Source organism: Erpetoichthys calabaricus, chromosome 9, assembly GCF_900747795.2.
Source record: "Erpetoichthys calabaricus chromosome 9, fErpCal1.3, whole genome shotgun sequence".
NCBI classification, from domain to species: domain Eukaryota; kingdom Metazoa; phylum Chordata; class Cladistia; order Polypteriformes; family Polypteridae; genus Erpetoichthys; species Erpetoichthys calabaricus.
Window position 1 is genome coordinate 28433164 of NC_041402.2, and position 27556 is coordinate 28460719.

General features: G+C 43.2%; 1 protein-coding gene and 1 long non-coding RNA gene across 4 annotated transcripts in view; both read right to left on the reverse strand.

Annotated features, from left to right (window-relative positions):
- Nucleotides 1-27556, reverse strand: part of sh2d3ca (SH2 domain containing 3Ca) — a 255417-nt gene that overhangs the window by 148002 nt on the left and 79859 nt on the right. The window lies entirely within an intron of this gene.
- Nucleotides 21264-22147, reverse strand: LOC127529141 (uncharacterized). The gene is made up of 3 exons (XR_007935818.1): nucleotides 21999-22147; nucleotides 21637-21722; nucleotides 21264-21429 (listed from the first exon to the last, which is right to left on the reverse strand). It is a non-coding gene; the product is annotated as an uncharacterized LOC127529141 (long non-coding RNA).

A 27556-nucleotide genomic window follows, 5' to 3' on the forward strand; every position in this document is an offset into this window, starting at 1 on the left:
AACAAATAAAAAAAAAAAAACCTTTTAGATTATCTTCCTGCTGCCATGCAAATTTGTGGGTGGCAGGCAGGCTGGGCATCATGCTGCCCTCATTATACAGCAATTCCCATACAAACAGACTGGAAATCGCCACAAACATGCAGCTAATGATAAACTAAAGTCCAAAGCATGGAGCTGATATGTTTATATTTCCCTATTGGAAACTCAAGCTCAAGGCTAGGAGTGGCACCATGCCCAGGAAGAGGTGCCAGCTGCAAGCCGTAAGCTCTTCTGGCTGACTGTAAACAGATTTCAGCCTTTTTTTTATTTTTAATCTGTAGGCCAAAGCAGGTAAGAGGGGAAATAATGAATGTTTTAAGCAGACATGCCCAATTTCAGATTTCAGGTTTTTCCTATGGGACCTTGCAAATGCCAATACACCTGTGACAATGGCTTCTAAACAGACCTGGGTGGCCTTCACTGCTATCCTTCATATTGAACACCTGTCGGTGCCTGTACAGAAATGTAGATGACAGGAGGTGCCAGTGTGCCCACAAAGTGGACTTTTGGGGAAATGAATTCACAACATTAAATAATCAGAACACACCAGCCTGGGCTGTGGGAGAGCCAAACCCCATAGCTGCAATGTGGACCCTTACTGATGAAGGGGTCTATGGTGGCTTCAGCTCCACTCATACTGAATAGTTCTAGCATGGCTAGCCAATGAGCTTTTATTTTAAACAATACGCTTTTGTCTACAAATAATCTACACTCTATCCAGGTGACAACATTACTACTACTAGGCAGGCAGTGTGGTGTAGTGGCTAAAGCTTTGGACTTCCAATACTGAGGTTGTGGGTGTGAGTTCTGCTACAGACATTGTGCGACCCTGAACAAGTCACTTGACATGCCTGTGCTGCAAATGAATAACCAAAAGAAATGTAACTGAATGTATCATAAATGTTATACGTCGCCTTGGATAAAGGCATCAGTCAAATAAGTCCTATTTCACTTTCATAGATGATATACTATATAAGATACTATTGAAAAATGACATATACAGATACACAGTGTCACACACGAGCGCTTAGGAGACTGTCAACAAGCCCAGAGGTGAGTGAAGTTATAACAGATGAAGGGTTGTTTGAGGGCATAAGGCATGAAACAGCCACAGACAGGACTCCAGTCCTCCACACACTCCTACACAACGTTAATTTGAAATCACCAATCAACCAAATATTTGGAGATATGGGAGGAAAACCAGAATACTTGGTGGAAAATCCACACAGATTTTGAGTGGGCATGGGCTTCAAACCCAGGGCACTGAAGCAGCAGTACCAACTGGACCAACACATCCATCCATCCATTTTCTGCCATTTATCCTGGGGCAGCAGTCTAAACCTTTTCCTCGCTACCTCCTACAACTCCTCCCAGGGGATACCAAGGTGTAAACAATGCCACTCCAAGAAAAGAAAGGGCATTGTTCCTAACTTCCTGTTCCTTTTCCTCAACATCTCCAAGCAGCAAGTGCCAGAGGATCACTAAACACATCTTATGTATGGCTCTGGAAGCCCCACACTTTCTGTATCAAGTATTATATACTGTATTTGATTTACAAGCTGTAAACAGGCATTCATTGTAAGATGGAACTGCCTTATACAGCTCATTCGGAAGAGAATGTATTGGTGACCACTGTTTTGTTTGTTAAAGTCTATTTTTCCTTTTCATCCCAAAATAAAATGGGGTTTACTGGTCTGGCACCCCAACTTTTGAACCCATGACCATCCAATCTTATGACATTGGTGTAGTCGGCAAGAACATCTGTTCAATCCCGTGGACCTCACTGAGGCGATCTGCTTAATGGAGGAGCAGTTGTGTCAGCTAGAGGCACAGCAAAGAAACCTGGCCTAGGTGGAGGTCAGAAGAATCAAAATGGAGGTACTGTGCACACACCAGGCACAGTCACAACAACTAATGTCGCTGCACGCCTGGAATGGCATTGAGTTCTTCATCTTAATATGCGAGAGTCCTGGCACCTGCCACCATTGGCTAAAGGAGGAAAAGTAACAGGTAGTTAATGACCCCTCTCGTCCAGGAGTGACACTGTTTACCTCAGCAGAGCCTTGACGGTGACCCCTAAGTTCACATGTGTGACAATATATATACTGCGGCGTGAATTTTTATGGATGCAGAGTTGGAAAAATCTCAGTCAGAACAGGCAGGGATGATATAGGATGAACATTTCACTGGGAATGCCAGTGTATACAGCAACATGATATTTGATTAATTGAATAATCAAAGGACTCGCTTTGTGTCAGCCTGCGTCGTGGGACAGCCATATTCTGATTGAGGAGACTTACTGTTTTGGGGTCTAATCAACATTTTTTTACAGTTTTCAGCTTTACTGGGGTAAAAGTGGCTAACCATATTCCTAAAAAAGCTGGTAATATCGAATGGTTTGAATTAGATGTATAATGAATTTACACCACTTTGCAGAGATCTTTTTTACTTTAACATTAAAAAGTCCAATATTGCATAAAAATAAAATGTAACAAGTTGAATTATGTGCAAATGTGAATTCTTTTGATGGGCAGTGTACCTAAGTGTTCACGTTCATGACCTATTCATGATGGGAAGGTGTTACCTTCATGACCTTTGCAGCTGTCTGAGGTGACACAAAGTGATTTTATGTGTGTGTACACCTTTTTCAACATTTTCATTGTCACATGTGCATCTCTGAGGATCACCTTGTCAGCTCTGATCAGGTATGCAGTATCATTCCGAGGCGAGAGGGGGCACCGTTGCTAATTGTCTTGTCATTTCTCTTCACACCCCAAGACCGTGCCTCTATCACTCCTAAAAGGCCCACCCTTTCTGGTCCGTCCCAGGAAGAAGGCATCTCTCTTGTGACCCGAGCCTTCAGCAGCTGTCAGTCAGACCTGCTGATATACGTAAGAAGTGTTGGTTATTTGCTTGCTTTGCATTCTTGTGCCCCCATGCATCTGTTTATTTCTTTGAAACATTAATACCTTTTGTGTTGACTTGCAGTTAAACGGGGTTGGTACCCCAACTATTTTTGGGACTCTATGAGTCCCACTCCCACACCAAGCTTCACAAGTAATGCAATAAACAAATCAGCACATAAGTTAAAACCCCCATTGATTGAAAAAACTGGCCAAGACAGATGAATTTCCTTACAAAGGACACACATATTAAGAATATTTTAATAATTAATGCAGTATTTAAAATACACTTTTAAACACTTAGTATTTGCATATTGGACTTGTGGAAGACTAAAGTCTTCCTAATGGATATGAGCTGTAGATGGCGCTGTAATTCCACCTAAAATGGTCTTTCATAACATTTACTGTCCTGCAAAGTCCAATTCACAATTGTTGGTGTCAGAGCTGGCAGAAAACATCAGCACTCCATTACAGTTGACATTCATGCACACACCCAGTTAATGTAACCTAAAGACCCACACAGACACGATGAAAAGATGCAAATTCCACCCAGCCACCAAGCAGACATGAGATTTGAATCCAGGATGCTGATTCTATGAGTCATTAGTGCTAACCACAGCACTGCCATATCATGTTGCCTACAAAATCTCCCATGAAGAGTACGTTTACTTGTGCCCTACCTTGCCTATACTTTGTATTTTGTGGTAAACGGTGGTATTATAAACACATAAAAGTGGATTTAACACTCAACTGGGTGTGCACAGGTCTCATTATGCACAGTGTGACTGTCAATAGCTTGAGGTTTCCATGTCTGCCTCTTGTCTTCTTCTCTTATGCTCTGACACTAAAAGTGCTGTTATGTTCATAAAGACTCTGGTGACAGCCTGTGTACTTTTCCACCAGGTGAGGTCCTGTGCTACAGGACCTCAAAACAGTGAAACAGGAGCAGATAATGGGTACAGTGGCAGCTACCAGCCGAGTTGTATCTACAGTGAAAGAGAACTGGAAAAAGCACCTGGGCACCGCTGCAGACAGACTGAGATGATGAGCCCTGACTGACACACATGCAGTGAGATGAGGGTTATATGCCCACCAGCCACACAAGGTCAAACACAAATACTCAGGCTGTCGGAGTGGTGGGCAGTACCACACACACATACTCTTAATGATACCCAAACACCATTTGTCTGGTTTATTTTTAATTCCCGTGTCTAGAGCACATCCATCCTTCTATTTTACAACCTGCATATGTAGTTCAGGGTCACACAGAGCCGATGGGATACAAGGTGGGACCCAACCCTGGACAGAGCACACATCCACACTCGCTCATATTCGCCAACTTAGTCTGCATGTACAGTGCCTATAAAGAGTATTCACTCCTTGGAAGTTTTCACATTTTATTACTATACAACATTGAATCGCCATGGATTTAATTTGACTCTTTTGGCATTTATAAACAAGAAATGTCAAAGTGAAAACAGTTCCCTGCAAAGTGGTCTAAATTAATTACTAACACAAAACACAAAATAATTGATCGCATAAATATGTCCAACCTGCTACAGCCAAAAGTCACATGATTAGTTCAGTGGAGACCACCTCTCTGTAGTCTAGGGGTTTTGGTTGATTGCCTTTGTGAGGACTTTTCTTGGAAGGACAGGGGGAGACAGCTTACATAGGACTTTGTCTCCTCCAGGATGCTAGATGGCAGCAAACTCAGGCTGGAATCCCCACATGGGTGCCTACAAAGCATACTGGGTATTGTAGTTCCAGGTGCCAGCCTTGCTGGGTCCCATGGGACCCGCCAGGGAGAGCTGTGGGATTTACTCTGTATGGCACCAATCTCACCTGGAAGTGCTTTGGAGCTGCAGCGTCATGTCAGCAGAAGCACTTCCCAGGGTTGAATAAAAGGAACTGCCTGAATTACATCAAAGAGCCAGAGTCTGGAGGAGGAGGAGGACAACATTTGTGTGGAGGAGTGGAGGCAGTGACAGGGAGTGAGACAGAGAAGACAGAGAGAAGACAAGGCATTGCTGTGTGCTTGCTGTTTGATGGCTGTATTGTACTTGGTGCAGTGGGAAACACTTACAGAGAAGGGTTTCCCACAAATAAACACTCTTTTGTGCTTTTACACTTATGTACGGGGCTTTGTGTTAGGTGTTTGAGGAGATGGAGAGCCCCCTTGTGGCCACACAGTATAAACATCCCTTGTTGGTGAGTCAGTATGGTGGCCTAAGATATACAGGTATAATGAAGACTAACTGCCGTGGGTTGGATTGGTTCCTGCCTTGTGCCCTGTGTTGGCTGGGATTGGCTCCAGCAGACCCCCGTGACCCTGTGTTCGGATTCAGCGGGTTGGAAAATGGATGGATGGATGGATGAAGACTAAAGAACACTCCAAACAACTCTGTGGAAAGGGGACTGAAAAGCACAAGTCAGGGGATGGAGACAAAAAAATATCCAAGTCACTCAATATCTCTTGGAGTTCAGCTAAATCAGTGATTACAAAAGGGAAAGAATATGGCACAGCTGAAAATCTGTTAGAGTTTTCCGTGTACAAGAACTGAGTAATCGTGCAGGAAGAAGATGAGTGAGGGAGCCAACCAAGAGACCTCTGAGAAATCTGAAGGAGTAACAAGTTACAGTGGTAGTACAGACAACAACTGGTACCCAAATGCATGACTAGTCGCAGCTTTATAGGACAATGGCAAACAGAAAGCCACTACCAGAACAACACAGGTGACATCCCAGCTAGAGTTTCTTAGAAGGCACATGGGAGACTCTGAAGTCAGCAGGAAGAAGGCTCTAAGGTCCGATGAGACCTTGAGCTTTTTGGCCATCAGATTCAATGCCATTTTTAAACATTGCACATTATCAAAAACATACCCTACTCCTGGTGGCAGTGACAACATCAAGCTGTGGAGATGCTTCTCTGTAGCAGGCCCTGGAAAGCTTATGAGGGAGAAATGAATGCAGCAAAAAATGGGGAAATCATGGAGGAAAACTTCATGACGTCTGCAAGAAGCCTGTAGCAGGACAACAACCCTAAGCATAAAATCAAAGCTACATATGAATGGATTAAAAGCAGCAATGTGAATGTCCTGCAGTAGCCGACTCAGAGTCCAGAGTTCAGTGCAACTGAGAATCTGTAGCAGGACTTGAAAAAGACTCAACTTGCAACCTGAGAGAACCTGAGCAGTTTTATCAAAAAAGGGGAAACAATTGCAGTGTGCAAAGCTGATAGAGACAGAGAGACCTGAGCACACAGACTCAAGGCTGTCATGGCTACCAAAGGTTAGCATACTTCTGGGATGAATTATTTTGTGTTTACTTTGTTGTAATTAATTTAGACCACTTTTCAGAGATCTGTTTTGACTTTGGCATTAAAGTGTCTTTTTCTGTTGATCGGTGTCAAAAAAGCCAAATTGAATTTATTGTGATTTAATGTGGTGTAACAAGAAGATGTGGATGAATACTCTTAACCGGCACTGCACGCTAGAAATAAATGAAATGGTTTAGTTCTTTAAGTTTCCACTGCAGAAATAAATGCTTTACGCATCGCCTACCTATACACAAGTCCAAAATTATGTAGAAAATAATACGCTGTGGAAGGTAGATGGCGCTATAACGTGCTAACCCGACATAAACAGACGCTAGATGCACAAGTCCAAAAAACACATGTGAATTTTGTTTACAGTGTCCCCAACAGCCCAAACACACACCTTCTTAACTCTTTATCTTTGCTTTATTTTCTCAGTCCTTTTCTTTTCTCCTCCACTCCTCCTAAGCAAGCTTCAGCTTCACCTTCTTCTTCATCATCATCTTCTTCTTCTTCTTCATCATCATCATCCTCCTCCTCATCCTCATCATCCTCCTCCTCCTGACTCTGGCTCCAGGTGCTCGTTGATCTACTTTCGTCAACACTTCTGGGTGTGGTGGAAGAGCTCCTCTCCAAGGCTCAGCACCTCCTATCTCAGCAGCAGCACTCCCTGGCGGCACCCATGGATCCCAACAGGGCAGCACCAAATTCCCACTCCGACTCCCATGAAGCCCTGCGGGAGTCCAAGGCATCACTGCAATCCAGGGGGGTTGCCATCTAGCATTCTACAGGAGATAACGTTCTGGGCACACTTGCTCCCCCGGTCCTTCCAGCGTGGAGGCCTCCCACCCGGGCAAGGGCCCCAGCCATCCTCCACAACACCTAAATTTCCTCAACTTCCACCAATCTCAGTTTATGAAGCAAAACTGACTAGTTTTATGACAATACAGGTAATGTTTCTAGGTTTATAAACAAATTGTAAGGAATTTTCCCCCAGAAAACTTCAGAGGAGATAAGAGAAAGATCTTTCTTTTAGAATTTCAGATAAGGAATTGAACTCACTGCTTCATAAAATACATTCTTCTTTAATTTGTGCCGAGCATGTTATGATCCAGCTAAAGATGACACTTTGGAATTGTTTATCTCACTTAAAATTGTCTAAAACGTATGTAGGGACGATAGGAACTGTACACGCTGTCAACAGGCACCCACCTCCATAAAGGACATGTTTTGAAGTGTTCAACATTTGGCTAAAATCTTCACATGTGTCTGTCAGGCTGCCTCAGATCTAAGATCTCTCCCATCCTCTTACCAAGAATCCTAGATGGGATAACACGATCAAAGGGAACATCTGTAGTGGTGGCCTACACTGCATTGCTCACTCAAAGTCTTATTTCACTTAATTGGACTAATCGTATTCAACCTCTCATAACTCATTGGAGAAAGTAATGTTTTATTTTTGTCTTAAATTGGAAAAATGAAATTCTCTCTCTCTGACAAATGGTTCAAGAATGTTTTTGAATTTGCCAAGAATTCATTAGTGTTATCGTAAAACAGCTTGCCAGGCCTTGGCTCGATTTTTGTTGTTTTAATACATATGACAAATCTCGCTCCGTATTTTTTGACATATAGCCTCTGACGTTATGTGCTTTTTCTTTGTCAATTATGGCACTTCTTCTTGAGTGTTTTGTTCTGCTTTTTGGAACGCAATGTATTGCTTACATGAGTATGTCCTTGAGTGAATTGTGTGTTATTGTATATGCGTTGTCCTATTAAGTAAACATAAAAATAAGTCCTTAACGCAGTATGAATGTCTCTGCTGCTACTGTCACAGTAGCAACATTATTTTATTGCAAAACATACTAACCTCAAACTCTTCTCATGCAGACATGCACTTGGAGTGGGAGAGTGTAGCCGTCTACACACACACACACACACACACACACACACACCAGCCAGAGGGCGAAGCTCCAAGCCTCTCCAGTGACTAGCAGCTCCCTGGCAGATTTCAGGGCCGCCTGGGAAACTGAAGGCTTGAAGCAGCAGCAATGGCACCCTCTTGTGACTCTCCTTAGTAATGTCAGGATGCACTCTCTTTTCACTCATTGAAGAGAATCACTAGGCATATGGCAAAGCGTTTAAAGGGGTAAAGCTTGGGGAGAAGGTCTATGGTCTGCTAAGAATAAGATGTAGTGCAATATGTTTTAATAATTTGTCATTAGCTCATTTAAGTGAAAGGCCTAAAATCAATTAAAAGTATTTTACAAAGAAAATGAGCAATGTGAGATAAATTACTAGGAATGAGTTCAGTCATGAGATGAAAATATTCCTGTTGTATCGAGTCCTGACTCAGAATGGCAGACCTTGTCTCTCCTGCGTTGATCTCTAGAAAAGATTTTACCAGTAAAATGCCAGACAACTCCACTGCCTGAAAGAAGCAAGAATCACTCGCAGCGGGGTCCTCTGGGTAAGCAGAAAAACTTAAGAGCCCAAGTTGAAATGTCGCTGCGCACTCACTGCTGTCTGTCTGCTGCAGTGTGATAAGCTGAAACTTATACTGTGTGTTCTGCTGATCCCCTGTACAGTGAGGTGTATACCGTGAAAGGCTCAACACAGACGAAAAACTCCTGAAGCGAGATAACAGCAGAGTGCTCTGGCCCAGGCTCATGTTTGGCCAAGCTTGCCTTTGACTCGTTTTTGGACTCTGGCTGCTTTACATTTATATTTAACTACACAGCCAATCCTTTTCTCACAGTTTTATAATGTAAAGTAGTCATCTTCATGTTTGTACAGTTTTAACACTGGCAGGAGTAGGGATGTGGATAGTAGGGAGGCCATACCGCCTCTCAAGTACAAAGGAGGATAACATTTATTTATCCAAAGTGACTTACACATCCATAGCTGCAGTTCTATCAGCAGATTGAATAGTCACTCCCTGGTAGGAAATCTGTCACCCCAATATTTTCAATGACTTTTGTACACAATCAATATTTCAGTCTGAGGAGGTTGTCGATGTTGCACGTCTGGTTACACTTGGGTTAACATCAGAGTTGTGACTCAAATAAAGATTACTGTCAAGTAAACCACCTGACTTAAACGTGCTGCCGAGACTGACATCAGAGAGCATTTCGTGACTGACATCATAGGTACTGCAGTTAGACCCATCTCACAGAAAATCAACAGCTTTGTTTTTCTATATTTTAACCACTAGGTGGCCACAACACCCCCAGTTTTCCTTATATTTTTTAGCATGGCGGTTCAGTCCTGGAGGCCCACGGTGGTTTCAGGTTTTCAGGCCAATAACCTTTTGCTTTTAATTGAACTTTCAGCAAGCTGTTATTTCAGAATTTCTGTTGTGACATCAATCAAAACTGGCTTAATTAACTTTTTATTTGATAGATAGATAGATAGATAGATAGATAGATAGATAGATAGATAGATAGATAGATAGATAGATAGATAGATAGGAAAGGCACTTTATAATAGATAGATAGTATGGCAGGATGCCCTTTCAACATATGTTCCGGGGGAGCAACCATGGGAGTCTCAGTACCTCCCCGGGACGTGTGGTGGCAGCCTCCCTGGCTGACGGTGGTGCCTCAGCTTACCGCAGGGCTCCATGGAAGCTGGAGTTCTCCACAGCCCTGTTGGGATCTGCGGTGGCCACCAGGGGGTGCTTCATGGATCCCTGAGCCCGGCTGGACGAGTCTTCAGCCCCATCCGAAAGTACAACTGGAAACAGGTGATCAAGCACCTGGTCTATAAAAGGGGCCAGCAACCACCACTCAGGAGCCAAAATCGGGAGGAGAAGGATGAGGTTGCCAGGGAGGAGCGGTGGAGGAAGAGAAAGGGTGCTTGTGTTTGGGACTGTGTACTGCCTGTGGGACACGGGGAAGACGTGCGTCCACAGGTGAAGAAAAAAAAAAAATCTTTTTGTTTATTTTATGTGTGCCTCTGTAACCAGTCTGTGTCGGGTCGGGCGACTATATAGCGCCTTTTTCACAATAGATAGATAGATAGATAGATAGATAGATAGATAGATAGATAGATAGATAGATAGATAGATAGATAGATAGATAGATAGATAGATAGATGTGAAAGGCACTATAAGATAGATAGATAGATAGATAGATAGATAGATAGATAGATAGATAGATAGATAGATAGATAGATAGATAGATAATAATAATAATAATAATAATTTTTTGCATTTATATAGCGCTTTTCTCACTACTCAAAGCGCTCAGCAATTGCAGGTTAAGGGCCTTGCTGAAGGGCCCAACAGAGCAGAGTCCCTACTGGCATTTACGGGATTCGAACCGGCAACCTTCCGATTGCCAGTACAGATCTCTCGCCCCAGAGCCACCACTCCGATAGATAGATAGATAGATAGATAGATAGATAGGAAACACTTTCTTTGACTTTTTTAAAATAAATGAATTCTTACATTATTACATAAATATTTTCTGTTAATTATTATTTACATTTTTGGAATCTAACAAGCATTTATGCATGATACGTGAGAATACTTTATTTTTTGTTCCTGATTTTTTAAGATTGTCATCCTCGTCATTGTTCTGTTTCATCATGTCAGTTTTTGTCATCGGTTTTCCTTCCTATTTTTCAGGTATTATGGTTATATACAGTAAGTCATTCTGTACTAATGGGCAAACTATTGGGTGTGACATTGAAACAGTGACAGCCTTTCACTTATCAGTGTAGTTGCCCCCTTATACCTACTCCCTTTGTAAATTGTCATTATTATAATACAATTAAGGTAGCAAACTATACAGAAAAAGTGGATTAACAAGAGAACTACCACGTTTAGCTTCAAATGGCAAATCTACAAATAATTTCACAATTTCTTATCAATGTAAATTTCATTGTAGAGCGCTTTTCTGAATGAAGAATAAGAGAATTAAAAAAGAAGAGCCGCTACTTAAACAATGAGATCAATTAAGGATAAAAATGACTGACTAGTCATGAAACGGGCTGAAACAAAAACATGTAGCTGCACTGGGCCTCGGAAGTGCCCTTGAGTAGCACCAATTTAGGGGCACTCAGGTTGTGATATTCGATTGACTTACTTAATCTGTGTGGCACGCGGCTGGGGGTGGTACTCAGCTGGGACGCCCAGGAACACTGGAGGAGGGCTTGTGCCTCCTCCAGACCACGAGGGGGCGACTGCCCTGGTTCCTTTGGGGGCCAGGGGTACGGAGCTGGGAAGCTCAACCCTGTAGGGGCCCATGTTCACCGCCAGGGGGCGCCCCAATGCCTTTGGAGCCCTGAACCTCAGCACTTTCGCCACACCTGGAAGTGCTGGGGGGAAGAAAAGCGGGGACACCTGGAGTGCATCCGGGTGTGCAGCCGGCACTTCTGCCACACTGGGGAGTGCCGGTGGAAGATTGCTGGGGAGCACCTGGAGCACATCCGGGTGATGATAAAAGGAGCCACCTCCCTGGAAGTGGACAAGAGTCTTGGAGAAAATGGAGTGGAGGCAGCGAACAGAGGCACTGAGGAAAGAGGCCTGGACTTTGGGGTGATTGGTGCTGCAGCAGTGGGTTGTGTGCACTTTAATATTTGTAAATATTGTAAATAAACGTGTGTTGGGTGACAAAATGATGTCCGCCTGTCTGTGTCCGGGCTGCTTCCCACATCTGTTAAGTGCCCAGTAACAGTGATCACTGTGCTATAGAGAAATAAAAATGCATAGATAGTACTGCTACACTTCACAGGTAAAACACACCGTACAAATGACTAATTACATGATTAATGCCCACACCTGCTGGTATCAAGTACCGGTGGTTTAATTCCTTATAAATATTTTTACAGATGGAGGATGAACCTTCAGGTCTTGACATCCAGAGTGGCCAGTCCTGAGGCTAGACAGCTTTTGTTACAACCAACATCTTAATCAGAAATAAATTCTTTAGGCTGAAGAACAAAGCATCAAATAAAACCTCGCACTCCCTCAGAGTCATTTTATATTTTACATTTTGTCAAAATCATTAAATATTTAGTTTTTTAATTTACTTTCAGTTTATTCAGCACACCTATTTAATGGTGAACACATGCCGTGTACATGAAAAAGACTTCATTATGGCTGATTTGATGCTATTCCTTTTCATATACACAGCTCACATCTAATTGCACTCTCACTAATAAAAACTGCCAATAAAGAATTTAAAATTCTTAACAGGTAAGCAGATGAAGAATAAAAAAGTCAGAGCACAAGCAGACTCTAGTGCCCGATTCAGGACAGGTTCCTGCCTTGACCCTGATGCTGCCAGGATTGGGTTCATCCTGGTAATAGACAGACAGGGTTTTATTTACCCTAAGAGCGAGCTTAGTAACACTTCATAAATAAACAAGCATACCAAGCGACATCAGCCCCCTCAAATACACACCACAACTACTAACAAGAAAGACTTGACTTGACTAAAGGTAACAAGCGCAGTCACTGTCACCACGAGGCACTATAAAGGCGTATTGCCGTAGGTGTCAAGGAGCCCCACTGGCTTTCCCAACACATTTCTGCTGAACGACTCGTTGGCTGAAAGTCCTCAATGCTAGTGTGTGTGAGAGGATGTGCAGCTCTGTTCATAATGGCCATCGGTTGTGTCTTTGTTCTCTACCCCACTACCACCTCCAGCGGGTCAAGAGTGTGCCCCATAAGTTAGCCCACCTTCTTAATCAGGTTGTTGATTCGGTGGGCCTTTTCTGGTGTGATGTTGCCAGCCCTGCACACCCCACCTGCCATCACTGAGTTGTAGAACATGTAAAGGATGTCACTACCCGTACTGAAGGACTGCAGTCAAGTAAGAAAGAAAGCCTGCTCTGGCCATTGTTACATAGATGAAGCTAGCGGCTCAGAAAATGGTTAGCTGGATTTCTAGAAATAGGAGGGACGTTCAAAAAGTTTCCGCACTTTTTTTTAACTCTATTTATTACGCATTTCAAAATGACTTCACTTTTCTAAACAGTCGCCTTCCCTTGCGATGTAATTTTCCCAGCGTCCTACCAACTTTTTAATGCCATCAGCAAAAAATGTTTTTTCTTGAACATGTAGCTACTGAGGCACCACGGCTTTCACATCATCGTGGCTGTAGCTGGATGTCTGCATCCGTCACACTAGCACGGCCATTTTCGAACATTTCAATCCACTCATAGACGACTCTACGAGAGTGAACTTCATCCCAATACTGAGCACACATGCGGAGATGAATTTGTGCTCCCGGCACACAATCTGCCCACAAAAAGCATATGACAGAACGCCGTTCCTCTTTGGTGCAATTTATACGTTTATCAGCCATCTTCACCACAGGGTGACAACTCTTATAGTAAACTGCAAGGGCAGCCGGCTTGCCAGACAGAACTAATCACATGACCCTCTCAGACACGACCAATCACAACTCCTCCTTCCCACCTGCACCGTTTCCAACGAAAATATAAAAGTGCGGACCCTCGTAATAATAATAATCCATCCATCCATTATCCAAACCCAATATATCCTAACTACAGGGTCGTGGGGGTCTGCTGGAGCCAATCTCAGCCAACACCGGGCGCAAGGCAGGAAACAAACCCCGGGCAGGGCGCCAGCCCACCGCAGTATATAAATACCTCCACTAACAATATTACAATTAGAAGATATTTATGTTTATACTTATATGCACAAGAAAATATTTACAAATAAGGCACAAGATGCTATGCTTGGTATTCTTTGAAAGATAAGCTATGCCAACCACACTCTCCCCATCATTGAGTCCAGAGACGACACCTAGAGGTGGACTGTGGGAAGAAACCCACGCAGACATGGGGAGAACATGCAGACTCCACACAGGGAGATCCTGGGAAGCGAACCCGGGTCTCCTAACTGCGAGGCAGCAGCGCTACCCACTGCGCCACCGTGCCACCCAATAATAATAATAATACATATTAGGTTCTTTATTGCATTATAAAGCATGGTTAGATGTTGATTAATGTGCAAAGAAGTATACAAAGTAAAAACTGTCACTTGATCAGGTACTAGCCAATTTCATAATGATGCCATTTAGCACATGACACACCACCTGGCATAAAGTTACACATTTAAGCAATCTCTCTTCTTTATAAACCTCCATTTAGTGGCCCTCTGCTGCCATTTTAACTCTCACACGCTACACTTATGGCCGAATCGGCCGGTCTGTTACTCCCATCCTCACTGTTAGGCCCCCAGCAGGTCTTAATCATTGTCATGTGAAATATGAAAGTGATGAAAAGTCAGTGACGGCGCTTCCTTCTCCATCCGCCTCTGATATATCCTTTTATCATATCCTGTATTCTGAGAATCACAAGTTAAAGTAGGGTAACCTTGACGGAAGGTTATCTTTGAGACACACCTTCATTTTCATACAGCTGTCCGCTTTCTTTTATTTATTAGACTCACTCAGCCCACAGGACATTGAGTTCAAACACTCGAGCTGCCTTACCTTGCTACCATATTATTGCTTTCCTTTGTATGTTAAAAATGCCCTGTCATGACCAGCAACACAACAGATTAGCCTCACAGAGATTTTACAGGGCTGTATGAGAAGAATACAACAGAGTTGGTCATCCAAATAAAAATGAAGGAGTGGGAAACTCAGTCAGCCATTGGGGTGGCATTCATGAGTGTAAAGTCTCATTCGTAACTCATAAAGTCTTGCACTTGCACATACCTCTGCTCAGTATGTCAGACACTAGCAACAAGAAACTGTGGAAAAGTCTGGTTGGAAATTTATGGTATAACAAGGCACCATTCATAATTTTACCAGAGGAAGAAGAAAACCACAAGAATCCGAGAGCATCAACAGATGTCCATAGGAAAAATGGAAACTAGCCAAAATGTTAAATGTGGGGAGTCAGATGTATGTGTACTTGTTACTACTTACTCTTTCCACTGCACTCTGGATCATGCAGCATACCAACAAGGCGCCGGACTCTCAGTCTCTAATCAAGTAAGCAACACTGATCTTGATCAAATGCTACCGATAGCTGTCTAATACCTTTTGATCAGGATTAAATGCTAGCAATCGGGGTGCAAATCCTTGTGATCTGGATTACGTTTAACCAATCATAACGTTTGTGATCCAGATCAAGGTAATACCAACTGGGAACAATCCACCATGCACTAACAAATGTTAATGTGAACTCGTGATCCAGATCAATTGCTACTGCCGAATGATTAAGCATTTGCGATCCAGATCAAAATCTCCCTTACCTCAAGACAGTACAAATTTGGATCAATTCAGTTTTACTAACATTTGGTCTGTGATGGACACTTCTGTTGCAGACAAAATTCTACTGGATGTGAGCCAGATCAATGGCTCTTGTTACAAGGTAAAACAAATTAAAATTGACTCAATACATAATGACATCAGAAGTGTCACAAGTACAAGTTTGATTCAGATTAACTGCTACTATAGTTTAAAAGCTGGTGAGCCAGGTGAAATGTCACTTTCAGAATGAAGTACAAAGTGGGATCTACTTAGCTAAGTTTGATTTGTAACAGATGTTAATTCACTACCGACTTACACTGATACTGATCTAGATGGAAAGCCAGATAATGTCAAGCCAGCTTAGGACCTTAAAAAGGGACTTAGAAAGCATACAGGCTTGGGCAAATCTATCAAGTCAAGTCAAGTCGAGGAGCATGCACTGGTACAGTGCGTTGCCACACCCACCACACGTCGAAACAGCTCGGGATCCCGGTTGGCAACCCCCCAGGCAGACACGCGGTCCAGTCCTACCCTCCAGAAATGACCCTCTATCTGCTGCAGCCAGGTGTTACGTGGGCGAGCCCTTGGCCCGGTCCAGCCACTTGGGTCCACGACAATGAGGATCTTATGAGCCGGAGCACCCTCAGGGAAACGCGCCACATGGCCGTAGTGCCATAAGTGACACTCCCACACAATGCAGGTAATGAATCTCATTTGGGACTCCATGAGCAACTGCTCATTCGACACAAAGTCAAACCAACGGTACCCAAGGATTTTCCGGAGAGACACAGTACCAAAGGAGTCCAGTCTTCATCTCAGGTCACTGGATAGCGTCCATGTCTCACAACCATATAGTAAGACAGGAAGCACCAGGACTCTAAAGACTTGGACCTTCGTCCCTTTGCATAGATATCAGGAGCGCCACACACCCCTTTCCAGCGACCTCATGACCCCCCATGCTCTCCCAATCCGTCTATTGACTTCATAGGAAAAGTCACCAGAGGCATGAATGTCACTGCCAAGGTAAGTAAACCTCTCAACAAGGTCAACACTGTTGATGGCCATGCCCAAGAGGTCATTAAAGGCCTGGATCTTGGTTTTTATCCAGGACACTCGCAAGCCCAGACACTCAGACTCTTCACTCAGTCTCTCTAGTGCCCCGATCAGAGCCTCCATTGACTCCGCGAAGATCACAGCATCGTCAGCAAAGTCAAGATCCGTGAATCTTTCTTCACCAACAGATGCCCGACAGCCTCTGCACCCCATGACATTTGCCCAACACCCAGTCCATACAAGCATTGAACAGAGTAGGAGCAAGAACACACCCGTGAAGAACCCCAGAATCAACTGGGAAAAACCCAGAGGTCCTGCCTCCACTCTGCACAGCACTCACAGTGCCAGTGTACAGGCCAGCCATGATATCCAGCAACCTCGGAGGATCCCGTGAACCCTCAGGATGTCCCACAGGGCAATTCGATCAACTGAGTCGAACGCTTTGTGAAAATCGACAAAGGCTGCAAACGTGAATATCGGCAAATCTATGGAAGAAGAAATTCAATGTAGATAAGCAGGAACTCACTGACAATATAACCAGTAAACTGTTTAAGTTTGCAGATGATACCAAACTTGGTGGAAAGGCAGATGATGTAGAATGGTTACAGAGGGACTTGGACAGGCCTAAGCAGATTTGTGGCAGATGAAAGTTAATGTAAGCAAATGTAAAGTATTACATGTAGGAAGAAAAAAATGTTAGATTTGAATACACAACAGGAGGTCAGAAACTTAAAAGTATCCCTTATGAGAAGGACTTAGGAGTCATAGTGGACTTGTCTTTATCTACCGTACATCAAGACTGTGTACAGATAAGATCAAGAAAGCTGATAGGATGTTAGATTATATATTACCAGCAAACCCGCGATTCTCGAAAGAATCGCAAATCCAAGAATGGCAATCACTTTCTGTTCCCTCTGATATTTGGAAGGAAGAAAAATCATGGAGGGTGGGTGCGTCCTGGGAAAGTTTTCATTTAATTAAATAAATATATTTGTACTAAAGCGGTTTCTTTTTGGAGCCGTGACTCATCTGGTTCTGGTGTTTCAGAAGCACGTTGTAGGCGCCTGCGTTCATTGTTTTTATCCATGCGTTCTCGTATTTGTTTTTTATGGCTGTGTCGTTAGCTAGAAGTCATTTGCTGACGGCGGCAAATTCGCGTGCTGAAGTGACCATGGTGGTGGATCTGGGCATGGAGGGCTATATTACTAAACGAAGGTGGTATATGCGGTGGTGTGGGCGGTCACGTTCGGGCGGAGGTTGTACTGTGTACGGCTTACTTGTGGCCTCTGGCATCTGTGCATATATACAACCTGGCGTGCACGCTTTACCTCAAGTTTAGTTTACAGGTCGTGTTGTGTTGTTTGGGTGCCACCTACTGACTCTGGGAAGCTGCTGGGTGTGACTCAGGGGCGCTGAGGCGTAGTGCGAGTGCGCTTTCAGTGCTTCTTCCTTGCATATATACAAACATCAGTAAACGAAGGTTATATATGCGGTGGTGTTTGCGTTCGGGTGGCGGTTGTATTGTGACGTGAAGTTTAGTTTACAGGTCGTGTTGTGTTGTTTGGGCGCCACCTACTGACTCTGAGAAGCCGCTGGGTTTGACTCTGGGGCACTGAGGCACAGTGCGCGTGCGCTTTCGGTACGTCAGGCATCCGTGCATATATACAACCTTCGTATAGTAATGTAGATGAGGGAAGAGGTTATGTGTAAATTATATAAATCATTGGTGACGCCCAAGCCGCCCCCCCCACCGGATTACTGTGTACACATTTGGCCACCAAACTATAAAAAAATAACACTGTAGACATAAAGTATAAAGCGACTAGGCTGATTCTGAGACTTAGTGGTATGAGTGATGAGGAGAGGTTGAAGGAGTTTTAATCTTTTCAGTCTAAGCAAACATACATTAAGAGGTGACATGATGGAAGTGTTTAAAATTATGAAAGGAATTAGTCCAGTGGATCCCAGCTGGTACTTTAAAATAAATTCAGCAACAAGAACACAGGGACACAGCTGGAAATGTCATAAGGGCAGGTTTCAGACACATGTTAGGAAGTTTTTCTTCATGCAAAGAACCAAAGACTTGTGGGATAAATGACCAAGAACAGTAGTAGGACTTTAGGGACATTCAGATTTCAACTTGATGTTATTGTAGACAATTAAGGTGAATAGGATGGATGGGCTTGTTGGGCTAAATGGCCTGTTCTCATAAAAATTGTTCTTACATTCTAACATCCGACAAGGTCCAGGTACAAAAAATAAAGCTCTCTTATTTGTTGCTCATATTCTCTGAAGCATATTCAAAAATGATATGCTAACCTTGTACTGCAGTGACCATTGGGGCAAAGCCCTAAAATACCACCAGGGTGGGTGCAGATTAGATTACAGCATACAAACCCCTTTGTTGATTCAGTACAATGTACCTACCAGGATTCTCAATGATTTAGCTCTTGCCTCAGCCTCTCACCCATCCTTTTGTGTATGATATGCTATTTTCCATGCATTTAACAGTTATCTGGATGTCTCATGCTTATTTACTTAGAGGAAATTCTTCTCTTAGCGTCGGTGTCTCGTTACAGTTTTCTACCCATCAAATAATCCTGCCTCTATGACGCACCCTCACTGTGCTCAAATAACCCCCATATGCGATTGGAGCATGGCAGACTGAGCTTCACAGATGTGTGTTTAAACTTTGCTTTTGCTTTTTGTTTGACCAGAATTTTCAGTCAAGTGTTCAGTTCTCAGACTTTTTGTAGGATTCAGCAACTCTTCCTTTCAGCAACTAAGACAACAAAGGAAAGAGGTGTCCCCCACCAGGTGTCGGCTTCAACAGTTGCGTCTTTTTTCTTTGTCAATGCCAGTCAGTCATGTTCTAACCCACTTAGTCCTGAACAGGGTCGCAGGGGTCTGCTGGAGCCTATGTGTTTTGTTGCTCAGGTAATTATGTTGTTCTTGTAGATGTTCTGCAAGCTGGAGAGTCACAGCTGCTTGTCATTGTTCCATCATTTTTTCATTTCCCCAGAGGGCGTATGCAAATCTTTTAATGTACGTTTCTTGTTTCAGTTGTGGAACAATTAATCTTATTGTTGCCTGTTTATCTTTAGGAAAGCATTTGGTCAGACGTGCCAATGTGACATTTGGGTTTTGATTGCACCTTAAGTATAATGTTTACTTTTTTGTGTCATTATTTTATTCTGCTCAGAGAAGCCACTTATAATAGGCAGGCACCTAATTCCAATTTACAAAGAGATAATCAGCTAAAGCAATCCATTTTGGCTCTTTCACAGGCCATGGATTCAGTTCCATGTGTGCCTAGTAGAAGTAAATGTTGAGTTTCTAGGTGTAACATGCACACATATATTTTTTAATTATCTGGATTTGATTCATTTAGAAAGTAATTCTAACATTTGGAGAAGTAAAAAGCTTTATTTTTATTCCTGATTTTCCATATTTACGCAACTCTTTTTGCAGTTGGGTGGCACGGTGGTGCAGTGGTAGCGCTTCTTTCTCGCAGTAAGGAGACCCAGGTTTGCTTCTTGGGTCCTCCCTGCGTGGAGTTTGCATGTTCTCCCCGTGTCTGCGTGGGTTTCCTCCGGGCGCTCTGGTTTCCTCCCACAGTCCAAAGACATGAAGGTTAGGTGCACTGGAAATCCTAAATTGGCTCTTGTGTATGTGTGTGTGTCCTTCGGTGGGTTGGCGCCCTGCCTGGGATTGGTTCCCTGCCTTGGGCCCTGTGTTGGCTGGGATTGGCTCCAGCAGACCCCTGTGACCCTGTGTTCGGATTCGGCAGGTTGGAAAATGGATGGATGGATGTTTGCAGTTACCACATTGCTGTGATTGTCATGATTGTGACATCACAGGAAGTTCCCTATGAATATGGCACTGCTCACCTTTGTAATTGTCTCTTGGTGAACACAAAATACTCTCACTATCTTGAGTTTCAAATTCAAGTAGGCCCTAGTGCTAGGTTTTGGTCTTTGGTTTTGACCGTTTCTGACTTGACTTGTGCCCCTTTATTCCTGGTTGCTCATTCTGATTTTGATTTTGGTATTTTTGACCCCTGTTCCTGTTGACCACAATTTCTTGCCCTCTTTTCATCTTCTGTCATTTCTTATTTATCATAATCTTCAGGTAACTTACATATCCTTAACACTAGGGTGCAACACCAATGTCTTCCTCACATTGATTTATCATTTTCCTCCTTTTGCCTCAAAACAATTCCTTGCCCTCCCACCTTCATATGCCAAACTTTTCTCTAGGATATTGAATCAGGGCACCAAACATTAAACATGCCTAATACATATCCCATCTCTCCCCCAGAGAAAAGGAAATCATGTCAGGATGAAGGTCATTACTCTCTCCCATGCCATGCTTTCCAGTTCAACCTCCAAAGGTTCCTCCACGTTTTAGGTTGCCACAAAACTGACTAGACAAGTTCAAATAGTAGCTATTGACCCTATGCTAAAACCTTCATACTCTCAAGAGTTTGGTTTTTTGTTTTCTCCTGCCTACCTCAGTAATGTTGACTCACTGGTTCCCCAATTCTTTTACTTTTACATTCTTTGTAATTTAACATATAATATTTTAATATTATAATATTTTGAGAGCAAATGAAAGAGTGAATATCAGTTCCAGAATCTTATATATAAACGTCTGCGCATGGAAGTGTGTCTGTCTGTCTGAAGTGCGAAGCTCGCTTAGCCGCTAATACATAAGTGAGGTAAGCACGTCTGCAAAACGAAATCTCCGAGGAAAGAGAAACTCGCTTAGTCGCTGATAGACAAGTGAGAAGAGCACATCGGCAAAACGAAACCTCAGAGGAAAGAGAAACTCGCTTAGTCGCTGATAGACAACGGAGGCAAGCACATTGGCAAAATGAAACCTCCGAGGAAAGAGAACCTCGCTTAGCCACTGATACACAAGCGAGGTGGGCACATCAGCAAAATGAAATCTTCGAGCAAAGAGAAACTCGCTTAGCCACTGATAGACAACAGAGGCGAGCATGTTGACAAAATGAAACCTCCGAGGAAAGAGAACCTCGCTTAGCTGCTAATACACAAGTGAGGTGAGCACATCGGCAAAACGAAACCTCAGAGGAAAGAGAAACTCGCTTAGTCGCTGATAGACAATGGAAGTGAGCACATCAGCTAAACAAAACCTCAGAGGAAAGAGAAACTCACTTAGCCGCTAATACACAAGTGAGAAGAGCACATCAGCCAAACGAAATGTCAGAGGAAAGAGAAACTCGCTTAGTCGCTGATAGACAATGGAGGCAAGCACGTTGGCAAAATGAAATCTCCGAGGAAAGAGAAACTCACTTAGCCGCTAATACACAAGCAAGGTGAGCACATCGGCAAAACTAAACGTCAGAAGAAAGAGAAACTCGCTTAGTCGATGATAGACAACAGAGGCAAGCACGTTGGCAAAATGAAACCTCCGAGGAAAGAGAACCTCGCTTAGCCGCTAATACACAAGCGAGGCGAGCACATCAGCAAAATGAAACCTCCGAGCAAAGAGAAACTCGCTTAGTCGCTGATAGACAACAGAGGCAAGCACGTTGGCAAAACAAAACCTCAGAGGAAAGAGAAACTCACTTAGCCGTTAATACACAAGTGAGTTGAGCACATCGGCCAAATGAAATGTCAGAGGAAAGAGAAACTCGCTTAGCCGCTAATACACAAGTGAGTTGAGCACATCGGCCAAACGAAATGTCAGAGGAAAGAGAAACTCGCTTAGTCGCTGATAGACAATGGAAGTGAGCACATCAGCTAAACAAAACCTCAGAGGAAAGAGAAACTCACTTAGCCGCTAATACACAAGTGAGAAGAGCACATCAGCCAAACGAAATGTCAGAGGAAAGAGAAACTCGCTTAGCTGCTAATACACAAGCAAGGCAAGCACATCGGCAAAATGAAACCTCCGAGCAAAGAGAAACTTGCTTAGTCGCTGACAGACAATGGAAGTGACCACATCAGCAAAACAAAACCTCAGAGGAAAGAGAACCTCGCTTAGCCGCTAATGTATAACTGATGCGATTGATTTGATTGAAGTGCCAGAATCCATGGTTTCTAGGAGTCTGGTCCTTTTACAGCACGGGCTTACACAGCTAGTATTGTATATTAATCCTGCGGATTTGACAATATGAAGTTTCATTTTTTAAATAAACCATGGCCTAAAGTAATTCCTTCAGCTGTACTGATTTTAGGATAAGTATGCATATGGGGAATATTTCGCTGACTTGTTCATTAGCACTTATCTCTCAGCTTCAGGTCAAACACCATTACCCACTTTAAAGCAGCCTTGGGGTCAATCCAGTGGGATGGTCTTTTTTTTGTTTTAAAGGGAAAAATTATTGCATGCCCTATTCTGTCATCTCTGCCTTAGAACTGCAGGAATGGTAGGAACACAGGAGGCATTTGTTCTTCCAAGCGAGAAACGAGAAAGAGCAAAGGGAGGAACAATCCACCGAGTGTTCAGAGACTTTTATTCAGCAACACACTTTCTTTCCCCTTTCTGCCAGAACACGAAGGAGCTCTCAGTTCCTCTCCTGTCCCATTCAATTCAGGCTCAAGTCAGCTTTTTCCAAGCTATTCCAAAGTAGGAAGGGAGGCAGAAACAAAGGCGCCTTTTTTTCTACTTCTTTCCCCTTTGACAGTAAGTGAAAATAACAGAAGCCGGGTTAAAAAGCGCACGCAAGGGCTCCGTGTTAGCAAATCTCTGTGGTTGCCTGTCATGGCTACAGTCCACTTGAAAGAAGACCGCGTGTCCCCCCCCCATACTGTTACGGTAAAGCTATCTGGCAAAAAGCCAATGAAAGATAAGCTTTGTCACCACCTGAGCAGAAGAGAGACAGAAAAAACAGTGTGAATGGAAAAGCTGAACAATACGAGTGGAGCTCTGTGGGAACTGACCTTGGCAGCATCTGTTAACCACAGCCTGGCAGTCAGGGAGTCAAAACAAGCACTGTAATCGCCTTTGTATATTTATATGACTCCATAAAAAGCTATGAAAAACAGAGGACAAAACTCCAGTGCTCAATTTCAGTTTGGACAGATCATGGAGAGGAGTCGGGAGCTTAAAAATCAAATTTATGAGAGGAAATCAAGTTAGTCAGAGGTGAAGACTTATTCATCTTCCTCTCCATATCCCAAAGGCCACTGGGCACACTCCTTAACCATATGTGTTCCTTGGGACTGGCTGGCATCCCACCCAAGGCTGGGTACTGCTTTACTCTCAGTGCTACTATAACAGGCTCCAGCACCCTGCAATCAATTCACAAAAAATGTTGATGGATGGATTTGCTCCATTATACTTACTGTTACCATCACAAACATGCTACAGTAATACCTATGGTCTATCTTTTCATTGCTATGCCGATGACACTCAGCTTTATCTTAGGACTACGCCCACCTCCTCTACTGCTCCTCTGCCAACATCTACACTGACTATTTGTTAGGATGAAATAGAGGCATGGATGAGGCTCAATTTCGTTCAGCTGAACAGATCTAAAACAGAAACTATTTTAGTTGGCACACCACACCATCTTCGTTCTTCTACCATCACCAGTATCACTTTCTCTGGTCAAAACATTCCTCTTTCTGCATTTGTTAGCAATTTGGGTGTTAAAATGGACTCTCAACTCACCTTTGACACCCACATTAAACATCTCTGTAAGTCATCTTTTTACCATCTCAGGAACATTGCTAAACTTCGTCTAACACTTACCCTGGCAGATGCAGAGAGGCTTGTCCATGCCTTTGTCTCGTCCAGGCTGGATTACTGTAATGCGCTCCTCATTGGGATTCCTGGCAAGAGTATCCAGAGACTCCAGTACATTCAGAATAGCGCTGCCAGGATCCTGATGAGGGTGCGAAAGCATAGCCACATCACTCCTATCTTGAAAACCCTTCACTGGCTCCCTGTACCACTTAGAATAGACTACAAGGTTTCCCTCCTTACCCATCAGTGCATCTATGGATCTGCTCCCCTGTATTTACAGGAACTCCTTATCCCTCATACTTCCTCACACACCCTCCGTTCTGTGCATACTAACACTCTTCAAGTTCTCAGAACTAAGCTTAGCAGTATGGGTGATAGGGCCTTTTCTTCGGTGGCGCTGAGGCTGTGGAATTCTCTCCCTGATTACCTGAGAGCCCCACAGTCGACTGATGCTTTTAAACGAAACCTAAAAATGTATCTTTTTAGAAATACATTTTGTTAAATCTGCGGTGGGTTGGCACCCTGCCCAGGATTGTTTCCTGCCTTGTGCCCTGTGTTGGCTGGGATTGGCTCCAGCAGACCCCGTGTTCGGATTCAGCGGGTTGGAAAATGGATGGATGGATGGATTTTGTTAAATTATTTTTATAGATTATCTTGTTTGTTAATTTATTCTTATTTTGTAGGACTTTGAGATTGTTAAATATAAAGCGCAATGTAAATAAAATTTATTATTAACTTTATGCAAATATTCAGGTCAATAATGCTTTGATAAAGCTTTGATGGCCAACCCTTTCACACTTTGGAATTGCCATTCACCCATACTGTAGGACAAAGTTACATAATCAGACAATGTCACTGGGCATTGCTGCTGCTAGATCTTGTGCCATACTGCATGATCATCTATCTGTCTATTTACTGAACTCCACTTAACCAAACTTTTAGGGTTGGTGGGACCAACAGCCATTCCTGACAGCACTGGGCACATAGCAGTAACTAACCTTGGATAGGGTACCAGTCTGTTGTGGGGACACACCTCATACTTAATTACAGCAGGTCAATTATTAATTAATTCATAATAAAAAGAAAAAAAGTGTCCATTTAATCTCACAACAAGAAAAGGTTTAATGACTAAAGTAATATCCACCTACCCATTTTCATCAGAATGGGGACTGCGACTGCACTCTGTCTCCGGACAGTAAGTCATTAGTTTATGCTGGTATTTGTTTTTTACCATTTCTGGAATTCCTAAAGTTATTATTAATGTTTTAATCGCTCTGCCATTCGATTGGCACTGCCATTGCACCATTTACCTTGTTGTTGTCTTTGTCCCAAAGAGAGGAATTTAGCTTTTTACTCAAGAAATATAGAGCTATTATAACAAGCACAACAACAGAATTACAAAAAAGAAGAGAAAAACAATCCTTCTGACTTAGCTAAAGATAAGTGAGAAGTCCCAGCCATCTGAACTAGTGTGGTGCTGAGGTGTCACCCATTGCATGGCTACACTCGGGTCCCAATCTGGGATCCTGAGGTGGTTGGTCATGTGGTGGGTGTGGCAATGCGCTAACAGCGTGTGCTCCTAATCTAACCACTGATGTGCTATGAAGGTGTATTGCTGTAGGTATGAAGGAATCCAGTAGTGCTCATTGATACATTTCTGACGAAAAAATCGTTGGCTAAAAGTCCAGGTTCAAGTCAATGGTAGTGTGCCACAGAGGGGATGTGTAGCATTGTTCATAATGGCCATCATTTTTCTTGTCATTCTCTTCTCCACTACCACCTCTTGAGGCTCCAGTGAGCATCTCAATAGTGAGCATGTCTTCTTAATCAGCTTGTTGATTTGGTGGGCTTCTCTTAAAGTGATGTTACCAACCCAGCATACCACAGTGCAGAAAATCGCATTGGTCATCACAGAGTTGTAGAACATGTAAAGCATGTCACTGCCTCCATTAATGGTCTGCTCTGCCCTTTCTTATATAGCTCCTCTGTGTTATAAAACTAGTCCAGCCTGTCATTAATGTGGAACCTCAAGTACTCATAGAGGGGCACCACCTCCACATCAGCTCCCTGAATTGTGATTGCATGTAGAGGCTCTTTGGCACAGCAAAATAATCCATTCCTTAACTCCTATACTCTGACTCACCCCCACTGTCAATACTCCCTATTAGTGCAGGTCTGTCTGAGAATGTCTTCAAGTGACATGGCACTGTGTTATAGTTATAGTCTGAGATGTACAGGGAGAACAGAAAAGGTGACAGGACTGTTCCTCATGGTGTTCCATTGTTGCTTACATCCACCTAAGACACAGTCCTTGAGCAGTACCAGACAGATAATTTATTATCCGGAACACCAAAGGCTCATCCACCTGAATATCTCTGAGCTGTTTCTTTAACATGGATGGCTAGATGGTATTAAATAAACTGTAGAACTCAACGAACATAGTCCTCACAGTGCTGCCAGCCTCCTCCAGGTGGACTGAAGTTTCATGGAGTAGATAGGTAACTACATCTTCTACTTCAATTTTTTTTCCGATAGGCAAACTGCAGTGTGTCTGAGTGGTCTTTCATGAGAGGACACATTTAGTCAAAGACTGGTCTTCATGACGTGGGACATAAGTACCATGAGACTGTGGTCATCAGATAATAATAATAATTCATTATATTTATATAGCGCTTTTCTCAGTACTCAAAGCGCTATCCACACAGGGAGGAACTGGGAATCGAACCCACAATCTTCCACAGTCTCCTTACTGCAAAGCAGCAGCACTACCACTGCGCCACCTGTGAGGACAAGGAGCCGTCCGTACTTTAGAACTGGAACAATGCGGGACAGCAGGGTGCTTTCTGAAGCCTCAGTGACAGACTGAACAGGTAACAGAGGACACCACTAAGTCTGTCAGCACAGGCTTTAAGTACTGGAGGACTAACTCCATCTGGTCCCACATCTTTACCTGTGCATAGCCTCCTCAGTTGTCTCATGAGTTATGGACAGCCCATACTGATGGTCGAAGTTGGACAGATGAAGTGATAAGAGTAAAATACGTACAGGAAGCTGCTATTGCAGCAGAGATGGATTTGAGGGACAGACTATTATACGAAAGTGGTGGTAGAAGGAGCAAAATTCTATAAAACAATTAGTTTAGGGCGTTAGCTTTGTCCACATTCCCTCCCAGCACTTCAGCCCTGGTTTGTTTGAGCCCAGCAATTATACCGAGTCCAAAACAGATATCTTCCATGTTATTCTGAGTGAAATTGTTTTCTATTTTAGTTCTGTAAACTTCTGTTCCTTCA